The sequence below is a fragment of the Lithobates pipiens genome, unplaced genomic scaffold (assembly GCF_037356315.1).
Source record: "Lithobates pipiens isolate NorthernLeopardFrog02 unplaced genomic scaffold, aLitPip1_a1.2 Scaffold_27, whole genome shotgun sequence".
Classification (NCBI taxonomy): domain Eukaryota; kingdom Metazoa; phylum Chordata; class Amphibia; order Anura; family Ranidae; genus Lithobates; species Lithobates pipiens.
The window spans coordinates 62,347,499-62,370,088 of NW_027507788.1; the positions used below are offsets into that span (position 1 = coordinate 62,347,499).

The 22,590-nt window shown below is 52.2% G+C and overlaps 1 protein-coding gene across 2 annotated transcripts in view; it reads left to right on the forward strand.

Annotated features, from left to right (window-relative positions):
• Positions 1–1,694: 1,694 nt before the first annotated feature.
• GFY (golgi associated olfactory signaling regulator) overlaps positions 1,695–22,590 on the forward strand; it is a 96,938-nt gene continuing 76,042 nt past the window's right edge. For both annotated transcript variants that reach the window (XM_077457004.1, XM_077457003.1), the window contains exon 1: positions 1,695–1,854. The gene's annotated coding sequence lies outside the window, so the exon portion shown is untranslated. The remainder of the gene's footprint in view (positions 1,855–22,590) is intronic.

The window sequence follows — 22,590 nt, forward strand, 5'->3', positions numbered from 1 at the left end:
CCGCAGTGGAGACAGAAGACGGATGTATGGACAGCGCTGGACTGAAAATCACCCATCGCTGGATCAGATCAGCCATCGCTGGACCCCGGAGAGGTGATCATCCGTCGCTGGATAGCAAGAGTGGATTACCACCGCTGGAATCTTTTTTTAAATTTATTTTTATTTTTAATAAAGGAATTTTTCAAAAGTGTGTTTGTCTTATTTAACCATTTTTACACTTTCTTTGTGAAATGGTAGGGGTACTTTTGTACCCCCTTACCATTTCAAATGGGGGGGCGGGATCTGGGGGTCCCCTTGTTAAAGGGGGCTTCCAGATTCTGATAAGCCCCCCGCCCGCAGACCCCCACAACCACCGGCCAGGGTTGTGGGGATGAGGCCCTTCTCCACATCAACATGGGGACATGGTACTTTGAGGGGTCACAGACCCCCAAAGCATCCTCCCAATGTTGAGGGCATGTGGCCTGGTACGTTCAGGAGGGGGGGTGCGATCTCTCGTTCCCGCCTCTTTTCCTGCGGCCTGCTAGGTTGCGTGCTCGGATAAAGGGTCTGGTATGGATTTTTAGGGAGACCCCCACGTCAAATTTGTTTTTAATATCCATACCAGACCTGAAGGGCCTGGTAATTGAATTTAGGGGAACCCCCACGCTTTTCCCACGCTTTTTTTTTTTTTATCAATGAATGAATTGTCGGCTAATACTTTTTTTCCTTGCAAATGACACTTTTTGCAGGGAAAGTTCTAAGCATAGGAAACCTGCGCCCCTTCACAGGCATACTATAGACACCCCCCAGGTATGAAATTTAAAGGAATATTAAACTTTTATTATTTCACTTTAATCATTATTAAAATCACTGCGCCTGAAAAAACAGTCATTTTTAAAACTTTTTTTTTGCATTGATCCATGTCCCCTGGGGCAGGACCCAGGTCCCCAAACACTTTTTAGGACAGTAACTTGCATATTAGCCTTTAAAATTAGCACTTTAGATTTCTCCCATAGACTTGTATAGGGTGTTCCGGCTTTTTGAATTTTCCGCGAACAGCCCAAATTGTTCACTGTTCGCTGAATAAGCAAACAGGCAATGTTCGAGTCGAACATGAGTTCGACTTTAACTCGAAGCTCATCCCTAGTCTATAGTGTATACTAAAAAAAAATGCCATGCCCCAGTAAAGTGTTTGGGTTTAGCTTGAAGAAAAGGTGGTAACTCTAGGGCAGTGATGGCGAACCTTGGCACCCCAGATGTATTAGAACTACATTTCCCATGATGCTCCACTACACCGCTGAGTGCATGAGCATCATGGGAAATGTAGTTCCAAAACATCTGGGGTGCCAAGGTTCGCCACCACTGCTCTAGGGCAACTGTGTTTGTGGAACTTTAATTTTGTATGTTATAATTAAAATGGGTCAGCAAGCCCTTAACCCTAGTTCAAATTTGCATGACTTGGTTAAAAATTAAAATTATATATATATATATATATATATACACACACACATACACATACATATATGTATATATATATATATATATATATATACGCATGCTCTTGTGCATCCTTGCCTTAAAGTAAATACTGATCTTAAAGTAGTAAACGTACATGTTTTTAAAATGTCTCTGCTGTCTTCCTTGGTAACAGTGCATCTTTTCCTACAGTGGGCCCTGGAGATTCTGATGCCTGGATGTTCAGTATCCATAGCAGGTGCGTCACTTGGGAGCCTCTTTTGACAGATTATTTTCTGTAAAGAAAAAACACCTGGGAAAGGTTCTTGGTAACATTATCTTTTGTACCTTCACTCCACAGCAGCCTGTATACCACTTAGGATCTGTTAGTGGGAAGCAACATTGTGTGCATTGGCTTTGGTAAGTCTAAAATGGATTGCTGTGTCTGTTTATATGTTATATTAGGGAGCTCTAAAGTCAATCAGTTTTACTGTGTGTGTGTGTTTTTTATAGCAATTAATAAAAGTCTTGTTGGTTTTGTGTTAAAATTGCAGTCACAGGTAAAAATGTTGGATGTTACAGCCAAATGAGCCTTCATCTAAGGTCTTATACCATGCAATTTTTTTCAGGAGTTTTTTTTTTATATATTGTACATTTACATCTTTGCAGTATATTAACTTATTGTGTTGTGCAAAGGTGGACCATTCATATGAGTTAGCTTAAATGTGATGGTTCAGCTCAGGGATGCTGGTTGTTAAGAAGCCGGGACAACCATGACTCATCCCTGCTGATAGCAGAATGTAAACATAAGAGCCAACAGTAAAAAATGGATTAAAACATGGCATCTATGGATGGATTTTGGAGGGAACCTCATGCTAAAATCTTACCCGAGCCTGGACCAGCTTTGTGACATCAGCCGACAGCTGGCTTCAGCCCACTGTCTGCTGAAAACGGGTCACAGGAGTGCAGAATGAACTGCACTCCTATGATCCACAGGAGAAGTACAGCCAAAAAAGCTTTGGCTGTACGCCTTCTCCAGTTGGTGCCAGCTGCTTCAAGTGGAACTTTAGGCTATAAATAATATAAATCCTGTATAATAATAAAAAATTATAATAATAAAAAAGACAGGCAGGATTTTTAATGCAGAAGAGACTTACCTGCCTGTCCGCCTACAGTAAGCTGCACTAATTCGGCTATGCGAATTCTGATGGAACTCCCATATTTCAATTTTTTTGTGAATTGACTTCTAGGCAGCTTTTTGTGATATTTACTGAGCATTTTTTATTATGATAAATACCACATAAACCTGTAGTGAGTTGATATTTTCCACATCACATGTGACTTTTTTTTACATGCAATATACCGTATTTATCGGCGTATAACACGCACTTTTCCCCCTTAAAATCATGGAAAAATCACAGGTGCGTGTTATATGCCAATCCCCACTGTCTGTGAGGGCAAGAGGAGCGCCGCCGACATAGACCGAGCCGAGCGTACTGTGTACTTGGCTCGCCTCGGCTCCGCTTGCAGTCAAGCCCAGTCCCGCCTCCTAGCCTTTACCATTGGACCGTTGTTGTGTCCATCAAAGGAGTCGGGCCAAGGGACGGGACGGGGCGTGACTGCGAGCTGAGCCGAGTAGCCGAGTACACAGTACACTCGGCTCGGTCTATGTTGATGGTGTTCCTCTTGCCTTCAGAGACAGTGGGGAGGAGTCGAATACACACGACATCTGTGTATCTTGGCGGCGCTAAATTAAAAAACCTATCATGCTGCAATTTTGTGCAAGGCTGCAGAATGACACTAGGGATTGCTGCAGACGGACAGTCTGAAGGTTGCAGATGGACACTGGGGAAGGCTGCAGATGGATGCTGTGCAAAGCTGCATTGATGGGCGTTTAAAATGTACGTTTATTTCATTAAACTTCCCTCCTAAACGTTTTTTTTCCCTTAAACTTCCCCCCTAAACTTGGGGTGCGTGTTATACGCCAGCGCATGTGATACTTTAGTAATTTGAACCCCCAGTCCCTTGGTACTCCATACAAACATCATTATAACAGAATATAATTTCCTAATAACATTATTATCCTCCTTCATTACAGCATATGTCCTCTTTCCTCTCAAATAGGGATGAGCTTTGAGTTTGAGCCGAACAAGAGTTTGACTCGAACATCGGCTGTTCGATCATTCGATGAAGATCAAACATTATGGGGCATTTGTGCCAAATTTGAGCAACTCGTCACGCCCCATAATGCACTGCGTAATCACAGTGCATTGCTGACTGATGATTGGCCAAGCATGCACTATGACATGCATGCTTTGGCTAATCACAGCGCCATCAGCAAAGAGAGTTATAATTGGTCAAAGGCAGGGTGCCCCCTTTAACAAGGGGACCCCCAGATCCCGGCCTCCCCTTGTATGAAATGGTAATGGGGTACCCTACCATTTCACAAAAAAAGTGTCAAAAATGTTAAAAAATGACAAAAGATGGTTAAAATCTTCTTCTTTCCATCTTCTTCGGGTCTTCTTCCTTCCTTCTTCCTTCAGTTTCTTCCTCCATCTTCTTCTTCCTCTGCTTCTTCTTCCGATCCTCTGCTTCTTGCTCCGGTGTTCTCTTCCAGCATCTTCCTCCGTGGCATCTTCTTACCCGCCCTCTGTTATATAAGAATAGTCAGAAGAAGAGAAGCGTCACAGAGCGGGAGACTCCCATGGATGCGGAGCTGCCCAAGAACGAAGCGGGGAGGAAGACGCTGTGGAGGAAGATGCCGGACGAGAACACTGGAGCAAGAAGCAGAGGATCGGAGGAAGAAGACGATGGAGGAAGAAACTGAAGGTAGAAGGAAGAAAGAAGACCCAAAGAAGATGGAAAGAAGAAGACTTTCAATAAAGGAATTGTCAAAAACTGTCTCTTGTCATTTTTTTATTTTTTTTTGGTGAAATGGTACCCCATTACCATTTCACACGGGGGATGGGGCAGGATCTGGGGTCCCCTTGTTAAAGGGGGCTTCCAGATTCCAATAAGCCCCCCCACCCACAGACCCCCACAAACACTGGGCGAGGGTTGTGGGGATGAGCCCCTAAGGGTCTGGTATGGATTTTGAGGGGGACCCCCATGCCATTTTTTTTTACATTTTGGCATGGGGTTCCCCTTAATATCCATACCAGACCTGAAGGGCCTGGTATGGAATTTCGGGGGACCCCCCATGCATTTTTTTCTTAATTTTGGTTCAGGGTTCCCCTGTGGAGAAATCCCCATGCCGTTTTTATCAATGAACTGTTATGTGTATTGTCGGGCCCGAAAATTCATTATAGCTGCGACTAGTTTTAAATTCGTTTTTTTTTTCCTTTAAAAATGTCATTTTGCCTCAGACTGTTCTCAGGAAACATGCACCCCTTTACAGGCAGACTATAGACACCCCCCAAGTACGAAATTTAAAAGGAATATTACACTTTTATCGTTTCACTTTAAACATTATTAACTACCCTGGCGTATAGTCATATGATGCCCGCAGATGGGATCTCCCATCCTGGGTGAGCATCGTATGACGTCCTCGCATTCCCGGCTGTCTTGGGGGCGCCGTCGGCGGTGCACCCGCGGCATCGCTCGGGACCCGGTGCACGTGCCCGGTAGCCGCGATGTCTGCCAGGCACACCCAATTGCACCGGGAACACAGCAGGACCGTGGATCTGTGTATGTAAACACACAGATCCACGTGTTGTCAGAGGAGAGGAGACCGATGGTGTGTTCACAGTACAGAGGAACACCGATCAATCGTTCTCCTAACCCTTGTGAGCCCCCTCCCCCCCACAGTTAGAATCACTCCCATAGGGAACATATTAACCCCTGCAGCGCCCCCTGGTGTTAATTCCTTCCCTCCCAGTCACATTTACACAGTAATCAACAGGCATGTACTGGCCACCAGGACTACCGGGAGTTTCCCGGTGGGCCGATGGCTCAGTGGGCCACTCTGATGTAATGGGGTTGTTGATGGGACACTCTGATGTAAGGGGGCTGGTGATGGGACACTCTGATGTAAGGAGGCTGGTGATGGGACACTCTGATGTAAGGAGGCTGGTGATGGGACACTCTGATGTAAGGGGGCTGCTGATGGGACACTCTGATGTAAGGGGGCTGCTGATGGGCCACTCTGATGTAAGGGGGCTGCTGATGGGACACTGATGTAAGGGGGTGCTGATGGGACACTCTGATGTTAGGGGGTGCTAATGGGACACTCTGATGTAAGGGGGTGCTGATGGGACACTCTGATGTAAGGGGGTGCTGATGGGACACTCTGATGTAAGGGGGTGCTGATGGGACACTCTGATGTAAGGGGGTGCTGATGGGACACTCTGATGTTAGGGGGTGCTGATGGTACACTCTGATGTTAGGGGGTGCTGATGGGACACTCTGATGTAAGGGGGCTGCTGATGGGCCACTCTGATGTAAGGGGGCTGCTGATGGGCCACTCTTATGTAAGGGGGCTGCTGATAGGACACTCTGATGTAAGGGGGTGCTGATGGGACACTCTGATGTAAGGGGGTGCTGATGGGACACTCTGATGTAAGGGGGTGCTGATGGGACACTCTGATGTTAGGGGGTGCTGATGGGACACTCTGATGTTAGGGGGTGCTGATGGGACACTCTGATGTAAGGGGGCTGCTGATGGGCCACTCTGATGTAAGGGGGCTGCTGATGGGCCACTCTTATGTAAGGGGGCTGCTGATAGGACACTCTGATGTAAGGGGGTGCTGATGGGACACTCTGATGTAAGGGGGTGCTGATGGGACACTCTGATGTAAGGGGGTGCTGATGGGACACTCTGATGTAAGGTGCTGATGGGACACTCTGATGTAAGGGGGTGCTGATGGGACACTCTGATGTAAGGGGGTGCTGATGGGACACTCTGATGTAAGGGGGTGCTGATGGGACACTCTGATGTTAGGGGGTGCTGATGGGACACTCTGATGTTAGGGGGTGCTGATGGGACACTCTGATGTAAGGGGGGGGCTGCTGATGGGCCACTCTGATGTAAGGGGGCTGCTGATGGGACTCTGATGTAAGGGGGCTGGTGATGGGACACTGATGTAAGGGGGCGCTGATGGGACACTCTGATGTAAGGGGGTGCTGATCGCACACTCTGATGTAAGGGGGCGCTGATGGGACACTCTGATGTAAGGGGGTGCTGATGGGACACTCTGATGTTAGGGGCTGGTGATGGGACACTCTGATGTAAGGGGTGCTGATGGGACACTCTGTTGTAAGGGGGCTGGTGATGGGACACTCTGTTGTAAGGGGGCTGGTGATGGGACACTCTGATGTAAAGGAGTGCTGATGGGACACTCAAAATGTAAGTGGGCCGGTCTGGATGAAGTCCAGGGCCAAATTTCTGTCCCAGTCCAGCCCTGGTAATCAATGCAATTTTATAGCACCGATCACTGTGTAAATGTGACTGGTCCCAAAAATGTGTCAAAAGTGTCCGATGTGCCTGCCATAATGTTGCAGTCACGAAAAAAATAAAATATATTTTTTTAAAATCGCAAATCGCCGCCATTACTGGTAAAAAAATAAAAATAAAATTCCATAAATCTATCCCCTATTTTGTAGATGCTATAACTTTTGTACAAACCAATCAATAAACGCTTATTGCGATTTTTTTTTTTACCAAAAATATGTAGAAGAATACGTATCGCCTAAACTGAGGAAATTTTTTTTTTAAATGGGATATTTATTATTAGTGATGGTCGAACGGTTCGCCCGGTGGTCGTTTTGCTGCGAATTTCGGCTGTATGCGGTCCGCCCCTTCGGCGGACTATTGGCGCCGTTCGCCCGGCGGACTTCCGTGTTTACTGTGTAAAAGAACTTTGACCTATGATGACACATCCATCATGGGGTACAGGACAGCCAATTGAGACATTACAGCACATGGACACTTGGACATTCCCCCTAACCTATAAATACACCCGATCCGGCCATTTTACATTCTTTCTTCTGTCACTATAGGGAGAGGTTGCTGTGTGGAGCAGGGAGAGATTACAGTGACCCAAATCGCTAGCTATTTGGTACACAAAAGTTCTTTTCAGGACTGGTATAGGTGTTAGGTGTAGTTCAGGATAGGCAGTGCTGTGCTAGTGATTGTTGCAGCAGCCTGAGTGTCTTTTGTCAGTTTAGAGAAAGGGACAGGACGGTGTGTGCTGCAGGGACAGCCAGTTTAGTCATTAACTGTTACTATCAGGTCCACAAAAGTGCTATTTCAATTATTGTTCCAGTAGCCTCTGTTTTGTCGGTTTATATAGGGACAGGCAGGAAGCAGTGTGTGAGGCAGTGAGGGTCAGTTTAATCAGTAACTGTTACTATTAGTTCCACAAAGGTTCTTTTCAGGACTGATATCAGTGGTATGGTAATAGGCTTGTACACGTATAATATTCTTTCTTCCAAATATAGAAATTATACTTGACTGCTGCCCTTCTGCTGCAGTCTGCTAATCAGGGGCGGACTGACCCATCGGTAATTCGGTCGCCGCCCGAGGGCCCGGAGCCATTAGGGGCCCGTGCCCGGCCCAACAAGGAGGCCCCTTAAAGCTGCTGTAATAATACCGCTAATGGCATGCTGCTCCCCACCGTCCCCGTGCAAGCCTTGCACTGTATCAGTTAGGATTCTAGGATGGACGAGAGGAGAGGAGGGGCCAGCGGAGAGCAACGTGCTGTTAGCGGTATTATCGCAGGTACTTCACTCACCCGATGCCTGTAATAATACCGCTAACGGCGCGTTGCTCAGCGCCGGCCCCTCCTCTCCTCTCATCCGTCCTAGACTCCTAGGTGATACAGTGCAAGGCTTGCACGGGGCCGGCGGAGAGCAGCGAGCGCAGTTAGCGGTATTATTACAGGCATTGGGTGAGTGAAATTTTTTTATTACTGGACGGTCGCCATCGGAGGGAGGGGTAGTACAGATGAATGGGGCCCGGGCCACACTTCAGTGTGCTCTCCCCCCTCCCCACACTGTCCCCCCTGTATTCTCTCCCCCCCACACTGTCCCCCCTGTATACTCTCCCCCCACACTATCCCTCCTGTATACTCTCCCTCCCACATTGTCTCCCCTGTATACTCTCCCCCCTCACCGCCCCCCTGTATACTCTCCCCCTCACACCTTCCCCCTGTATACTCTCCCCCCCACACCACCCCCCTGTATACTCTCCCCCCCACACCACCCCCCTGTATACTCTTCCCCCCACACCGCCCCCTGTATACTCTCCCCCCAAACCACCCCCCTGTATACTCTCCCCCCACACCGCCCCCCTGTATACTCTCCCCCCAAACCACCCCCCTGTATACTCTCCCCCCACACCGCCCCCCTGTATACTCTCCCCCCAAACCACCCCCCTGTATACTCTCCCCCCACACCTTCCCCTCTGTATACTCTCCCCCCACACCTTCCCCCCTCTATACTCTCCCCCCACACCATCCCCCTGTATACTTTCCCCCCACACCTTCCCCCCTGTATACTCTCCCCCCACACCTTCCTCATTGTATACTCTCCCCCCACACTGTCCCCTGTATATTCTCCCCCCCACACTGTCCCCCCTGTATATTCTCCCCCCACACTGTCCCCCTGTATATTCTCCTCCCACACTGTCCCCCCTGTATACACTTCCCCCCACACTGTCCCCCCTGTATATTCTCCCCCCCACACTGCCCCCATGTATACTCTCCCCCCACACTGTCCCCCTGTATACTCTCCCCCCCACACTGCCCCCCTGTATACTCTCCCCCCACACTGTACCCCCTGTATACGCTCCCCCCACACTGTCCCCCATATCCTCTCCCCCCACACTATCCCTCCTGTTTACTCTCCCTCCCACACTGTCCCCCTGTATACTCTCCCCCCACACCGTCCCCCTGTATACTCTCCCCCCTCACCGCCTCCCCTGTAAACTCTCCCCCCACACCTTCCCCCCTGTATACCCACCCACACCGCCCCCTGTATACTCTCCCCCCAAACCGTCTCCCCTGCATACTCTCCCCCCACACCTTCCCCCCTGTATACTCTCCCCCCACACTGTACCCCTATATACTCTCCCCCCCACACTGCCCCCCTGTATACTCTCCCACCACACTGTCCCCCCTCTATACTCTCCCCCCACACTATCCCTCCTGTATACTCTCCCTCCCACATTGTCCCCCTTGATACTCTCCCCCCTCACCGCCCCCCTGTATACTCTCCCCCTCACACTTTCCCCCTGTATACTCTCCCCCCCCCACACCACCCCCCTGTATACTCTCCCCCCCCACACCACCCCCCTGTATACTCTCCCCCCACACCGCCCCCTGTATACTCTCCCCCCAAACCACCCCCCTGTATACTCTCCCCCCACACCTTCCCCTCTGTATACTCTCCCCCCACACCTTCCCCCCTCTATACTCTCCCCCCACACCATCCCCCTGTATACTTTCCCCCCACACCTTCCCCCCTGTATACTCTCCCCCCACACCTTCCTCATTGTATACTCTCCCCCCACACTGTCCCCTGTATATTCTCCCCCCCACACTGTCCCCCCTGTATATTCTCCCCCCACACTGTCCCCCTGTATATTCTCCTCCCACACTGTCCCCCCTGTATACACTTCCCCCCACACTGTCCCCCCTGTATATTCTCCCCCCCACACTGCCCCCATGTATACTCTCCCCCCACACTGTCCCCCTGTATACTCTCCCCCCCACACTGCCCCCCTGTATACTCTCCCCCCACACTGTACCCCCTGTATACGCTCCCCCCACACTGTCCCCCATATCCTCTCCCCCCACACTATCCCTCCTGTTTACTCTCCCTCCCACACTGTCCCCCTGTATACTCTCCCCCCACACCGTCCCCCTGTATACTCTCCCCCCTCACCGCCTCCCCTGTAAACTCTCCCCCCACACCTTCCCCCCTGTATACCCACCCACACCGCCCCCTGTATACTCTCCCCCCAAACCGTCTCCCCTGCATACTCTCCCCCCACACCTTCCCCCCTGTATACTCTCCCCCCACACTGTACCCCTATATACTCTCCCCCCCACACTGCCCCCCTGTATACTCTCCCACCACACTGTCCCCCCTCTATACTCTCCCCCCACACTATCCCTCCTGTATACTCTCCCTCCCACATTGTCCCCCTTGATACTCTCCCCCCTCACCGCCCCCCTGTATACTCTCCCCCTCACACTTTCCCCCTGTATACTCTCCCCCCCCCACACCACCCCCCTGTATACTCTCCCCCCCCACACCACCCCCCTGTATACTCTCCCCCCACACCGCCCCCTGTATACTCTCCCCCCAAACCGCCCCCCCTGCATACTCTCCCCCCCACACCTTCCCCTCTGTATACTCTCCCCCCACACCTTCCCCCCTCTATACTCTCCCCCCCACACCATCCCCCTGTATACTCTCCCCCCACACCTTCCCCCCTGTATACTCTCCCCCCACACCTTCCCCCCTGTATACTCTCCCCCCACACTGTCCCCCTGTATACTCTCCCCCCCCACACTGCCCCCCTGTATACTCTCCCCCCACACTGTACCCCCTGTATACTCTCCCCCCACACTGTCCCCCATATCCTCTCCCCCCACACTATCCCTCCTGTTTACTCTCCCTCCCACACTGTCCCCCTGTATACTCTCCCCCACACCGTCCCCCTGTATACTCTCCCCCCTCACCGCCTCCCCTGTATACTCTCCCCCCACACCTTCCCCCCTGTATACCCCCCCACACCGCCCCCTGTATACTCTCCCCCCAAACCGTCCCCCCTGCATACTCTCCCCCCCACACCTTCCCCCCTGTATACTCTCCCCCCACACTGTACCCCCTGTATACTCTCCCCCCACATTGTCCCCCATATCCTCTCCCCCCACACTATCCCTCTTGTATACTCTCCCTCCCACACTGTTACCCCTGTAGACTCTCCCCCCACAGTGCCCCCCCTGTATACCCCCCCACACCGCCCCCCCTGTATACCCCCCCACACCGCCCCCCCTGTATACCCCCCCACACCGCCCCCCCTGTATACCCCCCACACTGCCCCCCTGTATACTCTCCCCCCACACCTTCCCCTCTGTATACTCTCCCCCCCAAAACTTCCCTCCTGTATACTCCCCCCCACACCTTCCCTATTGTATACTCTCCCCCCCCACACTGTCCCCCCTGCATATCCCCCCCCCCACACTGTCCCCCCTGTATATTCTTCCCCCACACTGCCCCCCCTGTATACTCTCCCCCCACACTGTCCCCCTGTATACTTCTCCCCCCCACACTGCCCCCCTGTATACTCTCCCCCCACACTGTACCCCCTGTATACTCTCCCCCCACACTGTCCCTCATATCCTCTCCCCCCACACTGTCCCCCCTGTATACTCTCCCCCCACACTATCCCTCCTGTATACTCTCCCTCCCACACTGTCCCCCTGTATACTCTCCCCCCACACCGTCCCCCTGTATACTCTCCCCCCTCACCGCCTCCCCTGTATACTCTCCCCCCACACCTTCCCCCCTGTATACCCCCACACCGCCCCCCTGTATACTCTTCCCCCAAACCGTCCCCCCTGCATACTCTCCCCCCACACCTTCCCCCCTGTATACTCTCCCCCCACACTGTACCCCCTGTATACTCTCCCCCATATCCTCTCCCCCCACACTATCCCTCCTGTATACTCTCCCTCCCACACTGTCCCCCCTGTATACTCTCCCCCCCACACTGTCCCCCCTGTATACCCCCCCACACCGCCCCCTGTATACTCTCCCCCCACACCTTCCCCTCTGTATACTCTCCCCCCCACAACTTCACCCCTGTATACTCTCCCCCCACACCATCCCCCTGTATACTCTCCCCCCACACCTTCCCCCCTGTATACTCTCCCCCCCACACCTTCCCCATTGTATACTCTCCCCCCACACTGTCCCCCCTGCATATTCCCCCCCCACACTGTCCCCCCCTGCATATTCCCCCCCACACTGTCCCCCCTGTATATTCTTCCCCCACACTGTCCCCCCTGTATACTCTCCCCCTACACTGTCCCATCTGTATACTCTCCCCCCACACTGTCCCCCCTGTATACTCTCCCCCCACACTGCCCCCTCTGTATACTCTCCCCCCCACACTGCCCCCCTGTATACTCTCCCCTCACACTGTACCCCCTGTATACTCTCCCCCCCCCCACACTGCCCCCCTGTATACTCTCCCCCAACACTGTCCCCCCGTATACTCTACCCCCACACTGTCCCCCCTGTATACTCTCCCCCACACTGTCCCCCCTGTATACTCTGCCCTCACACTGTCCCCCCCACACTGTCCCCCTCTATACTCTCCCCCCACACCATCCCCCTGTATACTCTCCCCCCACACCTTCCTCATTGTATACTCTCCCCCCCACACTGTCCCCTGTATATTCCCCCCCACACTGTCCCCCCTGTATATTCCCCCCCCCACACTGCCCCCCCTGTATACACTTCCCCCCACAATGTCACCCCTGTATACTCTCCCCCCCACACTGCCCCCCTGTATACTCTCCCCCCACACTGTCCCCCTGTATACTCTCCCCCCCACACTGCCCCCTGTATACTCTCCCCCCACACTGTCCCCCATATCCTCTCCCCCCACACTGTCCACCCTGTATACTCTCCCCCCACACCTTCCCCCCTGTATACCCCCCCACACCGCCCCCTGTATACTCTCCCCCCAAACCGTCCCCCCTGCATACTCTCCCCCCCACACCTTCCCCCCTGTATACTCTCCCCCCACACTGTACCCCCTGTATACTCTCCCCCCACATTGTCCCCCATATCCTCTCCCCCCACACTATCCCTCTTGTATACTCTCCCTCCCACACTGTTACCCCTGTAGACTCTCCCCCCACAGTGCCCCCCTGTATACCCCCCCACACCGCCCCCCCTGTATACCCCCCCACACCGCCCCCCCTGTATACCCCCCACACTGCCCCCCTGTATACTCTCCCCCCACACCTTCCCCTCTGTATACTCTCCCCCCCAAAACTTCCCCCCTGTATACTCCCCCCACACCTTCCCTATTGTATACTCTCCCCCCCCCCCACACTGTCCCCCCTGCATATCCCCCCCCCACACTGTCCCCCCTGTATATTCTTCCCCCACACTGTCCCCCCTGTATACTCTCCCCCCACACTGTCCCCCTGTATACTTCTCCCCCCCACACTGCCCCCCTGTATACTCTCCCCCCACACTGTACCCCCTGTATACTCTCCCCCCACACTGTCCCTCATATCCTCTCCCCCCACACTGTCCCCCTGTATACTCTCCCCCCACACTATCCCTCCTGTATACTCTCCCTCCCACACTGTCCCCCTGTATACTCTCCCCCCACACCGTCCCCCTGTATACTCTCCCCCCTCACCGCCTCCCCTGTATACTCTCCCCCCACACCTTCCCCCCTGTATACCCCCACACCGCCCCCCTGTATACTCTCCCCCCAAACCGTCCCCCCTGCATACTCTCCCCCCACACCTTCCCCCCTGTATACTCTCCCCCCACACTGTACCCCCTGTATACTCTCCCCCATATCCTCTCCCCCCACACTATCCCTCCTGTATACTCTCCCTCCCACACTGTCCCCCCTGTATACTCTCCCCCCCACACTGTCCCCCCTGTATACCCCCCCACACCGCCCCCTGTATACTCTCCCCCCACACCTTCCCCTCTGTATACTCTCCCCCCCACAATTTCACCCCTGTATACTCTCCCCCCACACCATCCCCCTGTATACTCTCCCCCCACACCTTCCCCCTTGTATACTCTCCCCCCCACACCTTCCCCATTGTATACTCTCCCCCCACACTGTCCCCCCTGCATATTCCCCCCCCACACTGTCCCCCCCTGCATATTCCCCCCCACACTGTCCCCCCTGTATATTCTTCCCCCACACTGTCCCCCCTGTATACTCTCCCCCTACACTGTCCCATCTGTATACTCTCCCCCCACACTGTCCCCCCTGTATACTCTCCCCCCACACTGCCCCCTCTGTATACTCTCCCCCCCACACTGCCCCCCTGTATACTCTCCCCTCACACTGTACCCCCTGTATACTCTCCCCCCCCCACACTGCCCCCCTGTATACTCTCCCCCAACACTGTCCCCCCGTATACTCTACCCCCACACTGTCCCCCCTGTATACTCTCCCCCACACTGTCCCCCCTGTATACTCTGCCCTCACACTGTCCCCCCCACACTGTCCCCCTCTATACTCTCCCCCCACACCATCCCCCTGTATACTCCCCCCCACACCTTCCCCCCCCCTGTATACTCTCCCCCCACACCTTCCTCATTGTATACTCTCCCCCCCCACACTGTCCCCTGTATATTCCCCCCCCACACTGTCCCCCCTGTATATCCCCCCCCCACACTGCCCCCCCTGTATACACTTCCCCCCACAATGTCCCCCCTGTATACTCTCCCCCCCCACACTGCCCCCCTGTATACTCTCCCCCCACACTGTCCCCCTGTATACTCTCCCCCCCCCACACTGCCCCCCTGTATACTCTCCCCCCACACTGTCCCCCATATCCTCTCCCCCCACACTGTCCACCCTGTATACTCTCCCCCCACACCGCCCCCCTGTATACTCTCCCCCCAAACCATCCCCCCTGCATACTCTCCCCTCACACCTTCCCCCCTGTATGCTCCCCCCCCCACACCTTCCCCATTGTATACTCCCCCCCCCACACTGTCCCCCCTGCATATCCCCCCCCACACTGTCCCCCCTGTATATTCTCCCCCCACACTGTCCCCCCTGTATACTCTCCCCCTACACTGTCCCACCTGTATACTCTCCCCACACACTGTCCCCCCTGTATACTCTCCCCCCACACTGTCGCCTCTGTATACTCTCCCCCCCCACACTGCCCCCTGTATACTCTCCCCTCACACTGTACCCCCTGTATACTCTCCCCCCACACTGCCCCCCTGTATACTCTCCCCCAACACTGCCCCCCGTATACTCTACCCTCACACTGTCCCCCCCACACTGTCCCCCTGTATACTCTCCCCCACACTGTCCCACCTGTATACTCTCCCCCACACTGTCCCCTCTGTATGCTCCCCCCCCAGTGTCTCCCTGTGTGCTCCCCCCATGTCCCCCTGTGCAGGTGTGGCTTGGGATGCAGGGGGCCCCATGATCTTCTATTGCCCGGGGGCCCCATCAGTTGTCAGTCCACCCCTGCTGCTAATCATTCACAACCCACTTGTTCCACAAAGCTCCTTATAAGGACTGATAACTTGGTCTGTCTAGGGTGCTACAGTACATAGGGTTGAGTGAGGTATAGTCTGCCATTCTATAAGGACTGGTATCGGTCCACAGTACATAGGGTTGAGGTGCACTACTGCTGACCGCTGCCCTATACTGCAGCAGTCCTTCATCGGTATAGGGACTGACGTACAGTCTGCTAATCACTCACACACAACCTACTTGGTCCACAAATGTCCTTATAAGGACTGGTAAGGTATAGGGTGCTACAGTACATAGGGTTGAGTGAGGTACAGTCTGCTACTCTATAAGGACTGGTATAGGTCCACAATACATAGGGTTGAGGTGCACTACTGCTGACCGCTGCCCTATACTGCAGCAGTCCTTCATCGGTATAGGGACTGAGAGTTTTGTCACAGGGTCATTTAAAAAAATGACAGGCAGAGGAAGAGGCAGGCCCTTCCGCAGGGGTGGTAGGGGTAGGGTAGGAGCAACAGGCTTCAGCCAAAGTGGGAAGTTGCAGAAGGTACGTTCAATTACTTTAAAGGACGCACCAGACTTGGTTGAGTGGCTAGCTCAGCCTTACTCTTCTGCACCCTCCTCATCCTCTCGATCTGCACCCTCTTCTTCACTCTCTGCAATGTGCACCCCCAAAGACACTACCACCAACACCACCACCACCACCACCACATACCTTCCGCTTGAGTCACAGGAATTATTTTCCAATCCATATCAAGACATTTCTGATGCTCAGCCACTCTTGGTATTGGATCAGGAAGAGGAGGCAGCAACAACCGCTACTAAGCAGTCTGACGACAGTACCCAGATCAGCCCAAGGAGGAGGTTGGTCCCCGGTGTTGCTGCCTACTCCGAGATCTCTACTTATAGCGGTGGGGAAGGTGACGTTGATGATGACGTGTCTAGTGATGTCACGTGGGTGCCCACAAGAGAGGAAGAGGAGGGGAGTTCAGAGGGAGATATGGACCAGCAGATAGGGAGGAGAAGCAGGAATAACTTACATTGCACAGGAGGGACAAAGCAGACTGCAAATGTATCAGGAGCGAGCCATCGACCATGTACGGTCACATCTGGCGCTCCCAGGACACCGGCACATGGCTCCGCAGTGTGGGCTTTTTTTAACGTGTCCGCTGCTGACAATAGTGTTGCCATCTGCAATCTTTGCAGTCAACGCATTAGTCGCGGTAAGCCCAACACTCACCTAGGGACGACCGCCTTAAGAAGGCACATGAGCAGCCATCACCGAGCCGAGTGGGAGCAACGGAACACACAAAGCCACACTGCAGGCTCTCACCGTCCAGCCTCGTCTTCTACTTCTCCTTCTCCTTCTCCTCACAATTGTCCTCCACTCCACCTTCCATCACGCCAAGCTCACGTTTTTCTGCAAAAAGGCAGGCTTCCGTGGGCCTAATGTTCGAGCGTAAAAAAATGATGACGCCGGATAACCCTCTTGCCCAACGGTTGATGGCTGGCTTGTCAGAACTGATAGCCCGCCAACTACTGCCATATAAACTGGTGGACTCGGAGGCCTTTTGCTAATTTGTGGCCATTGGAACACCACAATGGAAGGTCCCAGGAAGGAAGTATTTCTTAGAGAAGGGCATCCCAGAGCTATATGGCCATGTTCAGCGGCAAGTGAATGTATCTCTGGCACACAGTGTCGGTGCCAAGATACATCTGACCACAGACATGTGGTCTAGCAAACACGGGCAGGGAAGGTATATCACTTTTACTGCCCACTGGGTGAACCTTCTGACGGCCGTCAAGCATGTAACCCGTGGCACCCGTGCAGGCCTGACTCTTCTTCTCCTCCTCCTCCTACTCCGTCCTCCTCCCTCTCCTCCTCGGCTGACTCCTCCTTTTCCGCTGCTAGCATCTCTTCTGCTGCGCTGCCCAAGCTCCCCAGAACCTATTCGACATGCCAGGTGAGACGTTGCCATGCCGTGCTGCGTCTGTTGTGCCTGGAAGCCAAGAGCCACACTGGCCCGGCACTACTTTCAGCTTTGCGTTCACAGGCAGATCAGTGGCTAACACCTCTCAATTTGACAGTTGGTAAAGTGGTGTGTGACAATGGTGCCAATCTGCTTAGTGCATTGAAACAGGGCAAAATCACACACGTGCCATGCATGGCACACGTCTTAAACTTGGTCGTGCAGCAATTCGTTGTCAAATACCCTGGGGTCCAGGACATCTTGCGGCAGGCAAGGAAAATCTCGGCCCATTTTAGAAGATCTTACACGGCCACGGCTCGCCTTGCTGACATTCAGGGGCGACACAATCTGCCGGTCAGACGTCTTATTTGCGATTGCCCGACGCGATGGAACTCAATCTTCTATATGCTTGATAGGCTGCTCCAGCAGAAACATGCAGTTAACGTCTACCTGTATGAACTCTGCGGGAGAACCGGTTCTGGGGAGCTGGGTTTTTTTTCACTGCGCCAGTGGCTGCTCATGCGCGACGCATGCAGACTTGTGCACCCATTTGAGGAGATCACCAAACTGGTCAGTCGCAGCCATGGCGCCATCAGTGACATGGTACCTTATGCCTTCTTTATGGAGCGTGCATTGCGTCGTGTCATTGATCAAGCTGTGGAGGAGCAGGAGCGGGAAGATGAGGAAGTCGCTATGCTGGATGAATTCCCAGGGAGGGCTACTCTATCTGAGACAAGTCAACAACAGGAGTCTGAAGAGGAGTCAGAGGAGGATGGTGCCGGGGCGGATGAGGAGGAGCAAGAAGAGCATGCTTTAAACCTTTCTGGGATCCCTGTTGTGCGTGGATGGGGAGAGGAGAATGAAGAGGACGACATTATCCTGGATGATGAGCAGGAGCCAGGCCACCATACCGCTTCCACTTTAGTGCAAATGGGGGCCTTCATGCTCCAGTGTTTTAATAGGGACCCCCGTATAAAAAGCATAAGGGTCAAGGACCAGTACTGGGTGGCAACGTACTTAGACACCCGGTACACACATAAAATGGCGGAAATGTTACCGCCGTCACAGAGGGCTGTCAGAATGCAGCACTTCCAGGCCTTGCTTCGAGAAATGCTGCATTCTGCTTTTGCGTGCGCTGGCAGAGGAGCAATTCCCACTCCCAGAGAAGGAGTTGCGGGTACCAATCCAACAGTGCCTACAAGAAGAGGCCGGTTTGAAGATGTGCTAATGACTTCAGATATGAGGTCATTCTTTCAGGCGACCCATCGACAGGTGTCATCCGGATCCAGCATCAGGGAACGCCTAGACCGTCAGGTGTCCGACTACATCGGGTTAACGGCCGATGTGGACGCTCTGAGGAGTGATTAACCCCTGGACTACTGGGTGGGCAGGCTTGACCTCTGGCCAGAGCTTGCCCAATTTGCAATTGAACTGTTGGCTTGCCCCTCATCCAGTGTCCTGTCCGAAAGGACGTTCAGCGCAGCAGGGGGGATCGTGACCGATAAGCGTACTCGCCTAGCTCACGACAGTGTTAACTACCTCACATTTCTAAAAATGAATGAGGCATGGATCTCGGAGGAATTCAACACATGTGACCAGTAGACCATGTATATGTCTATAAACAATTTTTTTAATCAAGCACAGAGACCTTCTTTCTTCATTTGGCTCACTTCCTTGTCCAAAAAAAGCACACTGTACTATATGCCCGTACCCTCCTCTTTTGAAGAGGTTGAGCGGTGTCATATTTCTAGTGGGGCTGCTTATTATGAGGGGCTCCCACCATCCCTGTGCTGTGCTGACATCCTCCTGGGGCTGTATCTCTGCTGTGCATATTATGAGGGGCTCCCACCATCCCTGTGCTGTGCTGATATCCTCCTGGGGCTGTACCTCTGCTGTGCATATTATGAGGGGCTCCCACCATCCCTGTGCTGTGCTGGCTTCCTCCTGGGGCTGTACCTCTGCTGTGCATATTTTGGGGTGCTCCCACCATCCCTGTGCTATGCTCATTATGAAGGGCTCCCACCATCCCTGTGCTGTGCTGACTTACTCCTGGGGCTGCTTATTATGAGGGGCTCCCACCATCCCTGTGCTATGCTGACATCCTCCTGGGGCTGCTTATTATGAGGGGCTCCCACCATCCCTGTGCTATGCTCATTATGAGGGGCTCCCACCATCCCTGTGCTATGCTGACTTCCTCCAGGGGCTGCTTACGGTGCAGGTGTCAGTGCTGTATATCACGGTGCTGATGTCAGTGCTCTCTGTCACGGTGCTGCTGTCAGTGCTGTATATCACGGTGCTGGTGTGAGTGCTTTATGTCACGCTGCTGATGTCAGTGCTCTCTATCACGGTGCTGCTGTCAGATCACTCTATCACGGTGCAGGTGTCATTGCTGTATGCCACACTGCTGATGTCAGTGCTCTCTATCACGGTGCTGCTGTCAGTGCTGTATATCACGGTGCTGGTGTGAGTGCTTTATGTCACGCTGCTGATGTCAGTGCTCTCTATCACGGTGCTGCTGTCAGATCACTCTATCACGGTGCAGGTGTCATTGCTGTATGTCACGCTGCTGATGTCAGTGCTCTCTATCACGGTGCTGCTGTCAGTGCTGTATATCACGGTGCTGGTGTTAGTGCTTTATGTCACGCTGCTGATGTCAGTGCTCTCTATCACGGTGCTGCTGTCAGTGCTGTATATCACGGTGCTGGTGTGAGTGCTTTATGTCACGCTGCTGATGTCAGTGCTCTCTATCACGGTGCTGCTGTCAGTGCTGTATATCACGGTGCTGGTGTGAGTGCTTTATGTCACGCTGCTGATGTCAGTGCTCTCTATCACGGTGCTGTTGTCAGATCACTCTATCACGGTGCAGGTGTCATTGCTGTATGTCACGCTGCTGATGTCAGTGCTCTCTATCACGGTGTTGTTGTCAGATCACTCTATCACGGTGCAGGTGTCATTGCTGTATGTCACGCTGCTGGTGATCATCTCCTGCACCCTCTTCTTTGCCTACCCTGGTCCCTGACCTTCACTCTCCTCCATTGCCTTCATGCGCTCCACAGTCCTGAATTGTCACAACAATTTTCCATATAAAAATAGAATGCTTGAAGTTGTCGATCCCAGATTCACCTCATACATGTGTTATGTCATTGGCCATGTGGTGGGACTATGTTTGCACAGCTATTAATTATTTTGTGGCTGCAAATTTGACCTGTAGGTTTGCGAAGTTCGCCTCCCATTGAAGTCAATGGAGCCCGCCGAGAACGTTCCGGTTCGCGTTCACGAAACGTCCCGTTGGAAGTTCGTCCATCACTATTTATTATAGCAAAAAGTAAAAAAATATTGTTTTTTTTTCAAAATTGTTGCTCTTTTTTTGTTTATAGCGCAAAAAATAAAAACCGCAGAGGTGATCAAATACCACCAAAATAAAGCTCTATTTGTAGGAAAAAAAGGACGTCAATTTTGTTTGGGTGCAGCATCGAATGACCGCGCAATTGTCAGTTAAAGCAACGCAGTGCCGAATCACAAAAAGTGCTCTGGTAAGATGCTTAGAATGCATTAAGATAAAAAAAACCTTCTAACTTTACAACTCATTTGACTTTTGGGGTGCCCGAGCCCCTCCTGTTCCCAAGCATCCACCCCTTTTCATGGGCTGGCTTTCTGTATGTTTAGCTATGGGTTTATTAGTGTGTGGGAGGGGCACAATATTTTTTAGGTTTAGGGTGGTATTTTTCATGTGGGGGGGGGGTTCTCATTTCAAGCCTTAAGAGACCCAAATGACCTTGTATGTATTGGGGGGAGGGGAGCAAGCTATTTTTTGTTTTGGGCTAAAATCTTGCAGATTTGTAAGTTTTCTCTAAAGCCGTACACATTTGAAGCAGCATTTTGCATACATGCTTCAGATGCACCACTTTACAGGCAAAGTAAGCCCCCCCCCCCCCCAAGTTGCTTGCTTTTAAGCAATTCTGCATTTTTAAAGGCACTTCTCCATGTTTTGTTTTTGGGGCTGTCCAAATTGGTGACCGATTCAGCCCTGGAAGATTTTACCTCCTTCCTGACCAGAGCACTTCCAAACAATTTGACGTCCTTTTATCCCCCACAAATAGAGCTTTCTTCGACGTGGCTCCCAAACAATTTGACGTCCTTTTATCCCCCACAAATAGAGCTTTCTTTTGGTGGTATTTGATAACCCCTGCGGTTTTTATTTTTTGTGCTATAAACAAAAAAAGAGCGACAATTTTGAAAAAAAACACATTATTTTTTACCTTTTGCTATAATAAATATCCCCCAAAAATATATATATAAAAAAAAGTCTTCCCCAGTTTAGGCTAATACATATTTTACATATTTTTGGTAAAAAAAAAAAAAAATTGCAATAAGCATTTATTGATTTGTTTGCACAAAAGCTATAGCGTTTATAAAACAGGGGATCGTTTTATGGCATTTTTATTAATAATTTTTTTACTAGTAATGGTGGCGATCAGCGATTTTTATCATGACTGCGACATTATGGTGGACATATCGGACATTTTTTACACATTTTTGGGACCATACAATGCAATCAGTGCTATTCAAATGCACTGATTCCTGGGTAAATGACACTGGCACTGAAGGAGTTAACCTCTAGGGGGCAGGGTAAGGATTAAGTGTGTCCTGGGGTGTGTTTCTAACTGTGGGAGGGTGTGACTACATGTGACATGTCGCTGATCTCTGCTCCTGATCACAAGGAGCAGAAATCAATGACACTGTCACTAGGCAGAATGGGGAAATGCTTGTTTACATTAGCATCTCCCCGTTCTTCCTCCCCGTGAGAAGATCGTGGGTATCCCTGCAGCGATCGAGTCTGCGGGACCATCGACCCGACTCACGGAGGTCCCTGCCAGCACAGGCGCGTGCCGCCGTTGTTGTGCATGTGATGGCATGGTGGCAAATTTAAGGGGCCGTACAGGTATGCCCATTTGCCCAGCCGTGCCATTC